General features: G+C 47.9%; 31 pseudogenes; all 31 read left to right on the forward strand.

Annotated features, from left to right (window-relative positions):
• Window positions 1–145: 145 nt before the first annotated feature.
• On the forward strand, window positions 146–264 carry LOC143799238 (5S ribosomal RNA; annotated as a pseudogene).
• A 77-nt stretch (window positions 265–341) lies between these two features.
• LOC143800694 (5S ribosomal RNA) lies at window positions 342–460 on the forward strand (annotated as a pseudogene).
• Window positions 461–705: 245 nt separating this feature from the next.
• Window positions 706–824, forward strand: LOC143799239 (5S ribosomal RNA; annotated as a pseudogene).
• Window positions 825–901: 77 nt separating this feature from the next.
• Window positions 902–1020, forward strand: LOC143800706 (5S ribosomal RNA; annotated as a pseudogene).
• A 248-nt stretch (window positions 1021–1268) lies between these two features.
• Window positions 1269–1387, forward strand: LOC143799240 (5S ribosomal RNA; annotated as a pseudogene).
• A 77-nt stretch (window positions 1388–1464) lies between these two features.
• Window positions 1465–1583, forward strand: LOC143798063 (5S ribosomal RNA; annotated as a pseudogene).
• A 444-nt stretch (window positions 1584–2027) lies between these two features.
• Window positions 2028–2146, forward strand: LOC143794102 (5S ribosomal RNA; annotated as a pseudogene).
• A 259-nt stretch (window positions 2147–2405) lies between these two features.
• On the forward strand, window positions 2406–2524 carry LOC143799241 (5S ribosomal RNA; annotated as a pseudogene).
• Window positions 2525–2601: 77 nt separating this feature from the next.
• Window positions 2602–2720, forward strand: LOC143800718 (5S ribosomal RNA; annotated as a pseudogene).
• Window positions 2721–2970: 250 nt separating this feature from the next.
• On the forward strand, window positions 2971–3089 carry LOC143798685 (5S ribosomal RNA; annotated as a pseudogene).
• A 77-nt stretch (window positions 3090–3166) lies between these two features.
• Window positions 3167–3285, forward strand: LOC143798064 (5S ribosomal RNA; annotated as a pseudogene).
• A 247-nt stretch (window positions 3286–3532) lies between these two features.
• LOC143799242 (5S ribosomal RNA) lies at window positions 3533–3651 on the forward strand (annotated as a pseudogene).
• Window positions 3652–3728: 77 nt separating this feature from the next.
• On the forward strand, window positions 3729–3847 carry LOC143800730 (5S ribosomal RNA; annotated as a pseudogene).
• Window positions 3848–4095: 248 nt separating this feature from the next.
• LOC143799243 (5S ribosomal RNA) lies at window positions 4096–4214 on the forward strand (annotated as a pseudogene).
• Window positions 4215–4291: 77 nt separating this feature from the next.
• LOC143800742 (5S ribosomal RNA) lies at window positions 4292–4410 on the forward strand (annotated as a pseudogene).
• A 248-nt stretch (window positions 4411–4658) lies between these two features.
• Window positions 4659–4777, forward strand: LOC143799245 (5S ribosomal RNA; annotated as a pseudogene).
• Window positions 4778–4854: 77 nt separating this feature from the next.
• LOC143800754 (5S ribosomal RNA) lies at window positions 4855–4973 on the forward strand (annotated as a pseudogene).
• A 259-nt stretch (window positions 4974–5232) lies between these two features.
• LOC143799246 (5S ribosomal RNA) lies at window positions 5233–5351 on the forward strand (annotated as a pseudogene).
• A 77-nt stretch (window positions 5352–5428) lies between these two features.
• LOC143798874 (5S ribosomal RNA) lies at window positions 5429–5547 on the forward strand (annotated as a pseudogene).
• A 244-nt stretch (window positions 5548–5791) lies between these two features.
• Window positions 5792–5910, forward strand: LOC143799247 (5S ribosomal RNA; annotated as a pseudogene).
• Window positions 5911–5987: 77 nt separating this feature from the next.
• LOC143800767 (5S ribosomal RNA) lies at window positions 5988–6106 on the forward strand (annotated as a pseudogene).
• Window positions 6107–6355: 249 nt separating this feature from the next.
• Window positions 6356–6474, forward strand: LOC143799248 (5S ribosomal RNA; annotated as a pseudogene).
• Window positions 6475–6551: 77 nt separating this feature from the next.
• On the forward strand, window positions 6552–6670 carry LOC143798065 (5S ribosomal RNA; annotated as a pseudogene).
• A 245-nt stretch (window positions 6671–6915) lies between these two features.
• LOC143799249 (5S ribosomal RNA) lies at window positions 6916–7034 on the forward strand (annotated as a pseudogene).
• A 77-nt stretch (window positions 7035–7111) lies between these two features.
• LOC143800769 (5S ribosomal RNA) lies at window positions 7112–7230 on the forward strand (annotated as a pseudogene).
• Window positions 7231–7480: 250 nt separating this feature from the next.
• Window positions 7481–7599, forward strand: LOC143798564 (5S ribosomal RNA; annotated as a pseudogene).
• Window positions 7600–7676: 77 nt separating this feature from the next.
• Window positions 7677–7795, forward strand: LOC143800770 (5S ribosomal RNA; annotated as a pseudogene).
• Window positions 7796–8054: 259 nt separating this feature from the next.
• Window positions 8055–8173, forward strand: LOC143799250 (5S ribosomal RNA; annotated as a pseudogene).
• A 77-nt stretch (window positions 8174–8250) lies between these two features.
• LOC143800771 (5S ribosomal RNA) lies at window positions 8251–8369 on the forward strand (annotated as a pseudogene).
• Window positions 8370–8813: 444 nt separating this feature from the next.
• Window positions 8814–8932, forward strand: LOC143800772 (5S ribosomal RNA; annotated as a pseudogene).
• Window positions 8933–9190: 258 nt separating this feature from the next.
• LOC143799251 (5S ribosomal RNA) lies at window positions 9191–9309 on the forward strand (annotated as a pseudogene).
• The last annotated feature ends 53 nt before the right edge of the window (window positions 9310–9362 follow it).

Below are 9362 nucleotides of genomic sequence, written 5' to 3' on the forward strand. Positions count from 1 at the left end.
GTGCCAGCTCTGGTTAGATCGCAAATGCTAAGCAGCTTGAGGCTGGGCAAGTTTCTTTTTTTTTTTTTGGGGGGGGGGGGTTTATCAAAGCTTTCCCTTACAATTTTATATCTCTTGAAAAGACCCGCTGTGGTGCTAGTTGTCCGTCAATGGCCACTCTAAGCTGAATGTGCCTGCCCTCGTCAGATCGCAAACGCTAAGCAGCTTGAGGCTGGGCAAGTACCGGCATGGGAGACTGGCTGGGAATCCCCGGTACCGTTGACTTGCTATTTTGTTTTTCTCAAAGCTTTCCCTTACGATTGTTTTCATCTTGAAAAGACTAGCAGACGCGAAAGCAATCGGTCAATGGCCACACTAAGCTGAATGTGCCTGCCCTCGTCAGATCGCAAATGCTAAGCAGCTTGAGGCTAGGCAAGTACCAGCATGGGAGACTGGCTGGGAATCCCTGGTACCGTTGACTTGTTTTTTTCGTTTTGATCCAAGCTTTCCCTGACGATTGTATTCCTCTTGAAAAGAGCCGCACTGGTGTGAACAATCTGTCATTGGCCACTCTAAGCTGAATGTGCCAGCTCTGGTTAGATCGCAAATGCTAAGCAGCTTGAGGCTGGGCAAGTTTCTTTTTTTTTTTTGGGGGGGGGGGTTTATCAAAGCTTTCCCTTACAATTTTATATCTCTTGAAAAGACCCGCTGTGGTGCTAGTTGTCCGTCAATGGCCACTCTAAGCTGAATGTGCCTGCCCTCGTCAGATCGCAAACGCTAAGCAGCTTGAGGCTGGGCAAGTACCGGCATGGGAGACTGGCTGGGAATCCCCGGTACCGTTGACTTGCTATTTTTTTTTTCTCAAAGCTTTCCCTTACGATTGTTTTCATCTTGAAAAGACTAGCAGACGCGAAAGCAATCGGTCAATGGCCACACTAAGCTGAATGTGCCTGCCCTCGTCAGATCGCAAATGCTAAGCAGCTTGAGGCTAGGCAAGTACCAGCATGGGAGACTGGCTGGGAATCCCTGGTACCGTTGACTTGGTTTTTTCGTTTTGATCCAAGCTTTCCCTGACGATTGTATTCCTCTTGAAAAGAGCCGCACTGGTTTGAACAATCTGTCATTGGCCACTCTAAGCTGAATGTGCCAGCTCTGGTCAGATCGCAAATGCTAAGCAGCTTGAGGCTGGGCAAGTTTCTTTTTTTTTTTTTTTTTTGGGGGGGGTTTATCAAAGCTTTCCCTTACAATTTTATATCTCTTGAAAAGACCCGCTGTGGGGCTAGTTGTCCGTCAATGGCCACTCTAAGCTGAATGTGCCTGCCCTCGTCAGATCGCAAACGCTAAGCAGCTTGAGGCTGGGCAAGTACCGGCATGGGAGACTGGCTGGGAATCCCCGGTACCGTTGACTTGCTATTTTGTTTTTCTCAAAGCTTTCCCTTACGATTGTTTTCATCTTGAAAAGACTAGCAGACGCGAAAGCAATCGGTCAATGGCCACACTAAGCTGAATGTGCCTGCCCTCGTCAGATCGCAAATGCTAAGCAGCTTGGGGCTAGGCAAGTACCAGCATGGGAGACTGGCTGGGAATCCCTGGTACCGTTGACTTGGTTTTTTCGTTTTGATCCAAGCTTTCCCTAACGATTGTATTCCTCTTGAAAAGAGCTGCACTGGTGCGAACAATTTGTCATTGGCCACTCTAAGCTGAATGTGCCAGCTCTGGTCAGATCGCAAATGCTAAGCAGCTTGAGGCTGGGCAAGTTTCTTTTTTTTTTTTTTTTGGGGGGGGGGTTTATCAAAGCTTTCCCTTACAATTTTATATCTCTTGAAAAGACCCGCTGTGGTGCTAGTTGTCCGTCAATGGCCACTCTAAGCTGAATGTGCCTGCCCTCGTCAGATCGCAAACGCTAAGCAGCTTGAGGCTGGGCAAGTACCGGCATGGGAGACTGGCTGGGAATCCCCGATACCGTTGACTTGCTATTTTTTTTTTCTCAAAGCTTTCCCTTACGATTGTTTTCATCTTGAAAAGACTAGCAGACGCGAAAGCAATCGGTCAATGGCCACACTAAGCTGAATGTGCCTGCCCTCGTCAGATCGCAAATGCTAAGCAGCTTGAGGCTAGGCAAGTACTAGCATGGGAGACTGGCTGGGAATCCCTGGTACCGTTGACTTGGTTTTTTCGTTTTGATCCAAGCTTTCCCTGACGATTGTATTCCTCTTGAAAAGAGCCGCACTGGTTTGAACAATCTGTCATTGGCCACTCTAAGCTGAATGTGCCAGCTCTGGTCAGATCGCAAATGCTAAGAAGCTTGAGGCTGGGCAAGTTTCTTTTTTTTTTTTTTTTTTTTTTTTTTGGGGGGGGGGGTTTATCAAAGCTTTCCCTTACAATTTTATATCTCTTGAAAAGACCCGCTGTGGTGCTAGTTGTCCGTCAATGGCCACTCTAAGCTGAATGTGCCTGCCCTCGTCAGATCGCAAACGCTAAGCAGCTTGAGGCTGGGCAAGTACCGGCATGGGAGACTGGCTGGGAATCCCCGGTACCGTTGACTTGCTATTTTGTTTTTCTCAAAGCTTTCCCTTACGATTGTTTTCATCTTGAAAAGACTAGCAGACGTGAAAGCAATCGGTCAATGGCCACACTAAGCTGAATGTGCCTGCCCTCGTCAGATCGCAAATGCTAAGCAGCTTGAGGCTAGGCAAGTACCAGCATGGGAGACTGGCTGGGAATCCCTGGTACCGTTGACTTGGTTTTTTCGTTTTGATCCAAGCTTTCCCTGACGATTGTATTCCTCTTGAAAAGAGCCGCACTGGTGTGAACAATCTGTCATTGGCCACTCTAAGCTGAATGTGCCAGCTCTGGTTAGATCGCAAATGCTAAGCAGCTTGAGGCTGGGCAAGTTTCTTTTTTTTTTTTTTTGTGGGGGGGGGGGTTTATCAAAGCTTTCCCTTACAATTTTATATCTCTTGAAAAGACCCGCTGTGGTGCTAGTTGTCCGTCAATGGCCACTCTAAGCTGAATGTGCCTGCCCTCGTCAGATCGCAAACGCTAAGCAGCTTGAGGCTGGGTAAGTACCGGCATGGGAGACTGGCTGGGAATCCCCGGTACCGTTGACTTGCTATTTTGTTTTTCTCAAAGCTTTCCCTTACGATTGTTTTCATCTTGAAAAGACTAGCAGACGCGAAAGCAATCGGTCAATGGCCACACTAAGCTGAATGTGCCTGCCCTCGTCAGATCGCAAATGCTAAGCAGCTTGGGGCTAGGCAAGTACCAGCATGGGAGACTGGCTGGGAATCCCTGGTACCGTTGACTTGGTTTTTTCGTTTTGATCCAAGCTTTCCCTAACGATTGTATTCCTCTTGAAAAGAGCTGCACTGGTGTGAACAATTTGTCATTGGCCACTCTAAGCTGAATGTGCCAGCTCTGGTCAGATCGCAAATGCTAAGCAGCTTGAGGCTGGGCAAGTTTCTTTTTTTTTTTTTGGGGGGGGGGGGTTTATCAAAGCTTTCCCTTACAATTTTATATCTCTTGAAAAGACCCGCTGTGGTGCTAGTTGTCCGTCAATGGCCACTCTAAGCTGAATGTGCCTGCCCTCGTCAGATCGCAAACGCTAAGCAGCTTGAGGCTGGGCAAGTACCGGCATGGGAGACTGGCTGGGAATCCCCGGTACCGTTGACTTGCTGTTTTTTTTTTCTCAAAGCTTTCCCTTACGATTGTTTTCATCTTGAAAAGACTAGCAGACGCGAAAGCAATCGGTCAATGGCCACACTAAGCTGAATGTGCCTGCCCTCGTCAGATCGCAAATGCTAAGCAGCTTGAGGCTAGGCAAGTACCAGCATGGGAGACTGGCTGGGAATCCCTGGTACCGTTGACTTGGTTTTTTCGTTTTGATCCAAGCTTTCCCTGACGATTGTATTCCTCTTGAAAAGAGCCGCACTGGTGTGAACAATCTGTCATTGGCCACTCTAAGCTGAATGTGCCAGCTCTGGTTAGATCGCAAATGCTAAGCAGCTTGAGGCTGGGCAAGTTTCTTTTTTTTTTTTTTTTGGGGGGGGGGTTTATCAAAGCTTTCCCTTACAATTTTATATCTCTTGAAAAGACCCGCTGTGGTGCTAGTTGTCCGTCAATGGCCACTCTAAGCTGAATGTGCCTGCCCTCGTCAGATCGCAAACGCTAAGCAGCTTGAGGCTGGGCAAGTACCGGCATGGGAGACTGGCTGGGAATCCCCGGTACCGTTGACTTGCTATTTTGTTTTTCTCAAAGCTTTCCCTTACGATTGTTTTCATCTTGAAAAGACTAGCAGACGCAAAAGCAATCGGTCAATGGCCACACTAAGCTGAATGTGCCTGCCCTCGTCAGATCGCAAATGCTAAGCAGCTTGAGGCTAGGCAAGTACCAGCATGGGAGACTGGCTGGGAATCCCTGGTACCGTTGACTTGGTTTTTTCGTTTTGATCCAAGCTTTCCCTGACGATTGTATTCCTCTTGAAAAGAGCCGCACTGGTGTGAACAATCTGTCATTGGCCACTCTAAGCTGAATGTGCCAGCTCTGGTTAGATCGCAAATGCTAAGCAGCTTGAGGCTGGGCAAGTTTCTTTTTTTTTTTTTTTTGGGGGGGGGGTTTATCAAAGCTTTCCCTTACAATTTTATATCTCTTGAAAAGACCCGCTGTGGTGCTAGTTGTCCGTCAATGGCCACTCTAAGCTGAATGTGCCTGCCCTCGTCAGATCGCAAACGCTAAGCAGCTTGAGGCTGGGCAAGTACCGGCATGGGAGACTGGCTGGGAATCCCCGGTACCGTTGACTTGCTATTTTGTTTTTCTCAAAGCTTTCCCTTACGATTGTTTTCATCTTGAAAAGACTAGCAGACGCGAAAGCAATCGGTCAATGGCCACACTAAGCTGAATGTGCCTGCCCTCGTCAGATCGCAAATGCTAAGCAGCTTGAGGCTAGGCAAGTACCAGCATGGGAGACTGGCTGGGAATCCCTGGTACCGTTGACTTGGTTTTTTCGTTTTGATCCAAGCTTTCCCTGACGATTGTATTCCTCTTGAAAAGAGCCGCACTGGTTTGAACAATCTGTCATTGGCCACTCTAAGCTGAATGTGCCAGCTCTGGTCAGATCGCAAATGCTAAGCAGCTAGAGGCTGGGCAAGTTTCTTTTTTTTTTTTTTCTTTTTTTTTTTTGGGGGGGGGGTTTATCAAAGCTTTCCCTTACAATTTTATATCTCTTGAAAAGACCCGCTGTGGTGCTAGTTGTCCGTCAATGGCCACTCTAAGCTGAATGTGCCTGCCCTCGTCAGATCGCAAACGCTAAGCAGCTTGAGGCTGGGCAAGTACCGGCATGGGAGACTGGCTGGGAATCCCCGGTACCGTTGACTTGCTATTTTGTTTTTCTCAAAGCTTTCCCTTACGATTGTTTTCATCTTGAAAAGACTAGCAGACGCGAAAGCAATCGGTCAATGGCCACACTAAGCTGAATGTGCCTGCCCTCGTCAGATTGCAAATGCTAAGCAGCTTGAGGCTAGGCAAGTACCAGCATGGGAGACTGGCTGGGAATCCCTGGTACCGTTGACTTGGTTTTTTCGTTTTGATCCAAGCTTTCCCTGACGATTGTATTCCTCTTGAAAAGAGCCGCACTGGTGTGAACAATCTGTCATTGGCCACTCTAAGCTGAATGTGCCAGCTCTGGTTAGATCGCAAATGCTAAGCAGCTTGAGGCTGGGCAAGTTTCTTTTTTTTTTTTGGGGGGGGGGTTTATCAAAGCTTTCCCTTACAATTTTATATCTCATGAAAAGACCCGCTGTGGTGCTAGTTGTCCGTCAATGGCCACTCTAAGCTGAATGTGCCTGCCCTCGTCAGATCGCAAACGCTAAGCAGCTTGAGGCTGGGCAAGTACCGGCATGGGAGACTGGCTGGGAATCCCCGGTACCGTTGACTTGCTATTTTGTTTTTCTCAAAGCTTTCCCTTACGATTGTTTTCATCTTGAAAAGACTAGCAGACGCGAAAGCAATCGGTCAATGGCCACACTAAGCTGAATGTGCCTGCCCTCGTCAGATCGCAAATGCTAAGCAGCTTGAGGCTAGGCAAGTACCAGCATGGGAGACTGGCTGGGAATCCCTGGTACCGTTGACTTGGTTTTTTCGTTTTGATCCAAGCTTTCCCTGACGATTGTATTCCTCTTGAAAAGAGCCGCACTGGTGTGAACAATCTGTCATTGGCCACTCTAAGCTGAATGTGCCAGCTCTGGTTAGATCGCAAATGCTAAGCAGCTTGAGGCTGGGCAAGTTTCTTTTTTTTTTTTTTTTGGGGGGGGGGGTTTATCAAAGCTTTCCCTTACAATTTTATATCTCTTGAAAAGACCCGCTGTGGTGCTAGTTGTCCGTCAATGGCCACTCTAAGCTGAATGTGCCTGCCCTCGTCAGATCGCAAACGCTAAGCAGCTTGAGGCTGGGCAAGTACCGGCATGGGAGACTGGCTGGGAATCCCCGGTACCGTTGACTTGCTATTTTGTTTTTCTCAAAGCTTTCCCTTACGATTGTTTTCATCTTGAAAAGACTAGCAGACGCGAAAGCAATCGGTCAATGGCCACACTAAGCTGAATGTGCCTGCCCTCGTCAGATCGCAAATGCTAAGCAGCTTGGGGCTAGGCAAGTACCAGCATGGGAGACTGGCTGGGAATCCCTGGTACCGTTGACTTGGTTTTTTCGTTTTGATCCAAGCTTTCCCTAACGATTGTATTCCTCTTGAAAAGAGCCGCACTGGTGTGAACAATTTGTCATTGGCCACTCTAAGCTGAATGTGCCAGCTCTGGTCAGATCGCAAATGCTAAGCAGCTTGAGGCTGGGCAAGTTTTTTTTTTTTTTTTTGGGGGGGGGGTTTATCAAAGCTTTCCCTTACAATTTTATATCTCATGAAAAGACCCGCTGTGGTGCTAGTTGTCCGTCAATGGCCACTCTAAGCTGAATGTGCCTGCCCTCGTCAGATCGCAAACGCTAAGCAGCTTGAGGCTGGGCAAGTACCGGCATGGGAGACTGGCTGGGAATCCCCGGTACCGTTGACTTGCTATTTTGTTTTTCTCAAAGCTTTCCCTTACGATTGTTTTCATCTTGAAAAGACTAGCAGACGCGAAAGCAATCGGTCAATGGCCACACTAAGCTGAATGTGCCTGCCCTCGTCAGATCGCAAATGCTAAGCAGCTTGAGGCTAGGCAAGTACCAGCATGGGAGACTGGCTGGGAATCCCTGGTACCGTTGACTTGGTTTTTTCGTTTTGATCCAAGCTTTCCCTGACGATTGTATTCCTCTTGAAAAGAGCCGCACTGGTGTGAACAATCTGTCATTGGCCACTCTAAGCTGAATGTGCCAGCTCTGGTTAGATCGCAAATGCTAAGCAGCTTGAGGCTGGGCAAGTTTCTTTTTTTTTTTTTTTGGGGGGGGGGGGGTTTATCAAAGCTTTCCCTTACAATTTTATATCTCTTGAAAAGACCCGCTGTGGTGCTAGTTGTCCGTCAATGGCCACTCTAAGCTGAATGTGCCTGCCCTCATCAGATCGCAAACGCTAAGCAGCTTGAGGCTGGGCAAGTACCGGCATGGGAGACTGGCTGGGAATCCCCGGTACCGTTGACTTGCTATTTTGTTTTTCTCAAAGCTTTCCCTTACGATTGTTTTCATCTTGAAAAGACTAGCAGACGCAAAAGCAATCGGTCAATGGCCACACTAAGCTGAATGTGCCTGCCCTCGTCAGATCGCAAATGCTAAGCAGCTTGAGGCTAGGCAAGTACCAGCATGGGAGACTGGCTGGGAATCCCTGGTACCGTTGACTTGGTTTTTTCGTTTTGATCCAAGCTTTCCCTGACGATTGTATTCCTCTTGAAAAGAGCCGCACTGGTTTGAACAATCTGTCATTGGCCACTCTAAGCTGAATGTGCCAGCTCTGGTCAGATCGCAAATGCTAAGCAGCTTGAGGCTGGGCAAGTTTCTTTTTTTTTTTTTTTTTTTTTTTTTTTGGGGGGGGGGTTTATCAAAGCTTTCCCTTACAATTTTATATCTCTTGAAAAGACCCGCTGTGGTGCTAGTTGTCCGTCAATGGCCACTCTAAGCTGAATGTGCCTGCCCTCGTCAGATCGCAAACGCTAAGCAGCTTGAGGCTGGGCAAGTACCGGCATGGGAGACTGGCTGGGAATCCCCGGTACCGTTGACTTGCTATTTTGTTTTTCTCAAAGCTTTCCCTTACGGTTGTTTTCATCTTGAAAAGACTAGCAGACGCGAAAGCAATCGGTCAATGGCCACACTAAGCTGAATGTGCCTGCCCTCGTCAGATCGCAAATGCTAAGCAGCTTGAGGCTAGGCAAGTACCAGCATGGGAGACTGGCTGGGAATCCCTGGTACCGTTGACTTGGTTTTTTCGTTTTGATCCAAGCTTTCCCTGACGATTGTATTCCTCTTGAAAAGAGCCGCACTGGTGTGAACAATCTGTCATTGGCCACTCTAAGCTGAATGTGCCAGCTCTGGTTAGATCGCAAATGCTAAGCAGCTTGAGGCTGGGCAAGTTTCTTTTTTTTTTTTTGGGGGGGGGGGTGTTTATCAAAGCTTTCCCTTACAATTTTATATCTCTTGAAAAGACCCGCTGTGGTGCTAGTTGTCCGTCAATGGCCACTCTAAGCTGAATGTGCCTGCCCTCGTCAGATTGCAAATGCTAAGCAGCTTGAGGCTGGGCAAGTACCGGCATGGGAGACTGGCTGGGAATCCCCGGTACCGTTGACTTGCTATTTTTTTTTTCTCAAAGCTTTCCCTTACGATTGTTTTCATCTTGAAAAGACTAGCAGACGCGAAAGCAATCGGTCAATGGCCACACTAAGCTGAATGTGCCTGCCCTCGTCAGATCGCAAATGCTAAGCAGCTTGAGGCTAGGCAAGTACCAGCATGGGAGACTGGCTGGGAATCCCTGGTACCGTTGACTTGGTTTTTTCGTTTTGATCCAAGCTTTCCCTGACGATTGTATTCCTCTTGAAAAGAGCCGCACTGGTTTGAACAATCTGTCATTGGCCACTCTAAGCTGAATGTGCCAGCTCTGGTCAGATCGCAAATGCTAAGCAGCTTGAGGCTGGGCAAGTTTCTTTTTTTTTTTTTTTTTTTTTTTTTTGGGGGGGGGGGTTTTCAAAGCTTTCCCTTACAATTTTATATCTCTTGAAAAGACCCGCTGTGGTGCTAGTTGTCCGTCAATGGCCACTCTAAGCTGAATGTGCCTGCCCTCGTCAGATCGCAAACGCTAAGCAGCTTGAGGCTGGGCAAGTACCGGCATGGGAGACTGGCTGGGAATCCCCGGTACCGTTGACTTGCTATTTTGTTTTTCTCAAAGCTTTCCCTTACGATTGTTTTCATCTTGAAAA

This window comes from Ranitomeya variabilis, chromosome 1 (genome assembly GCF_051348905.1).
Source record: "Ranitomeya variabilis isolate aRanVar5 chromosome 1, aRanVar5.hap1, whole genome shotgun sequence".
Lineage (NCBI taxonomy): Eukaryota > Metazoa > Chordata > Amphibia > Anura > Dendrobatidae > Ranitomeya > Ranitomeya variabilis.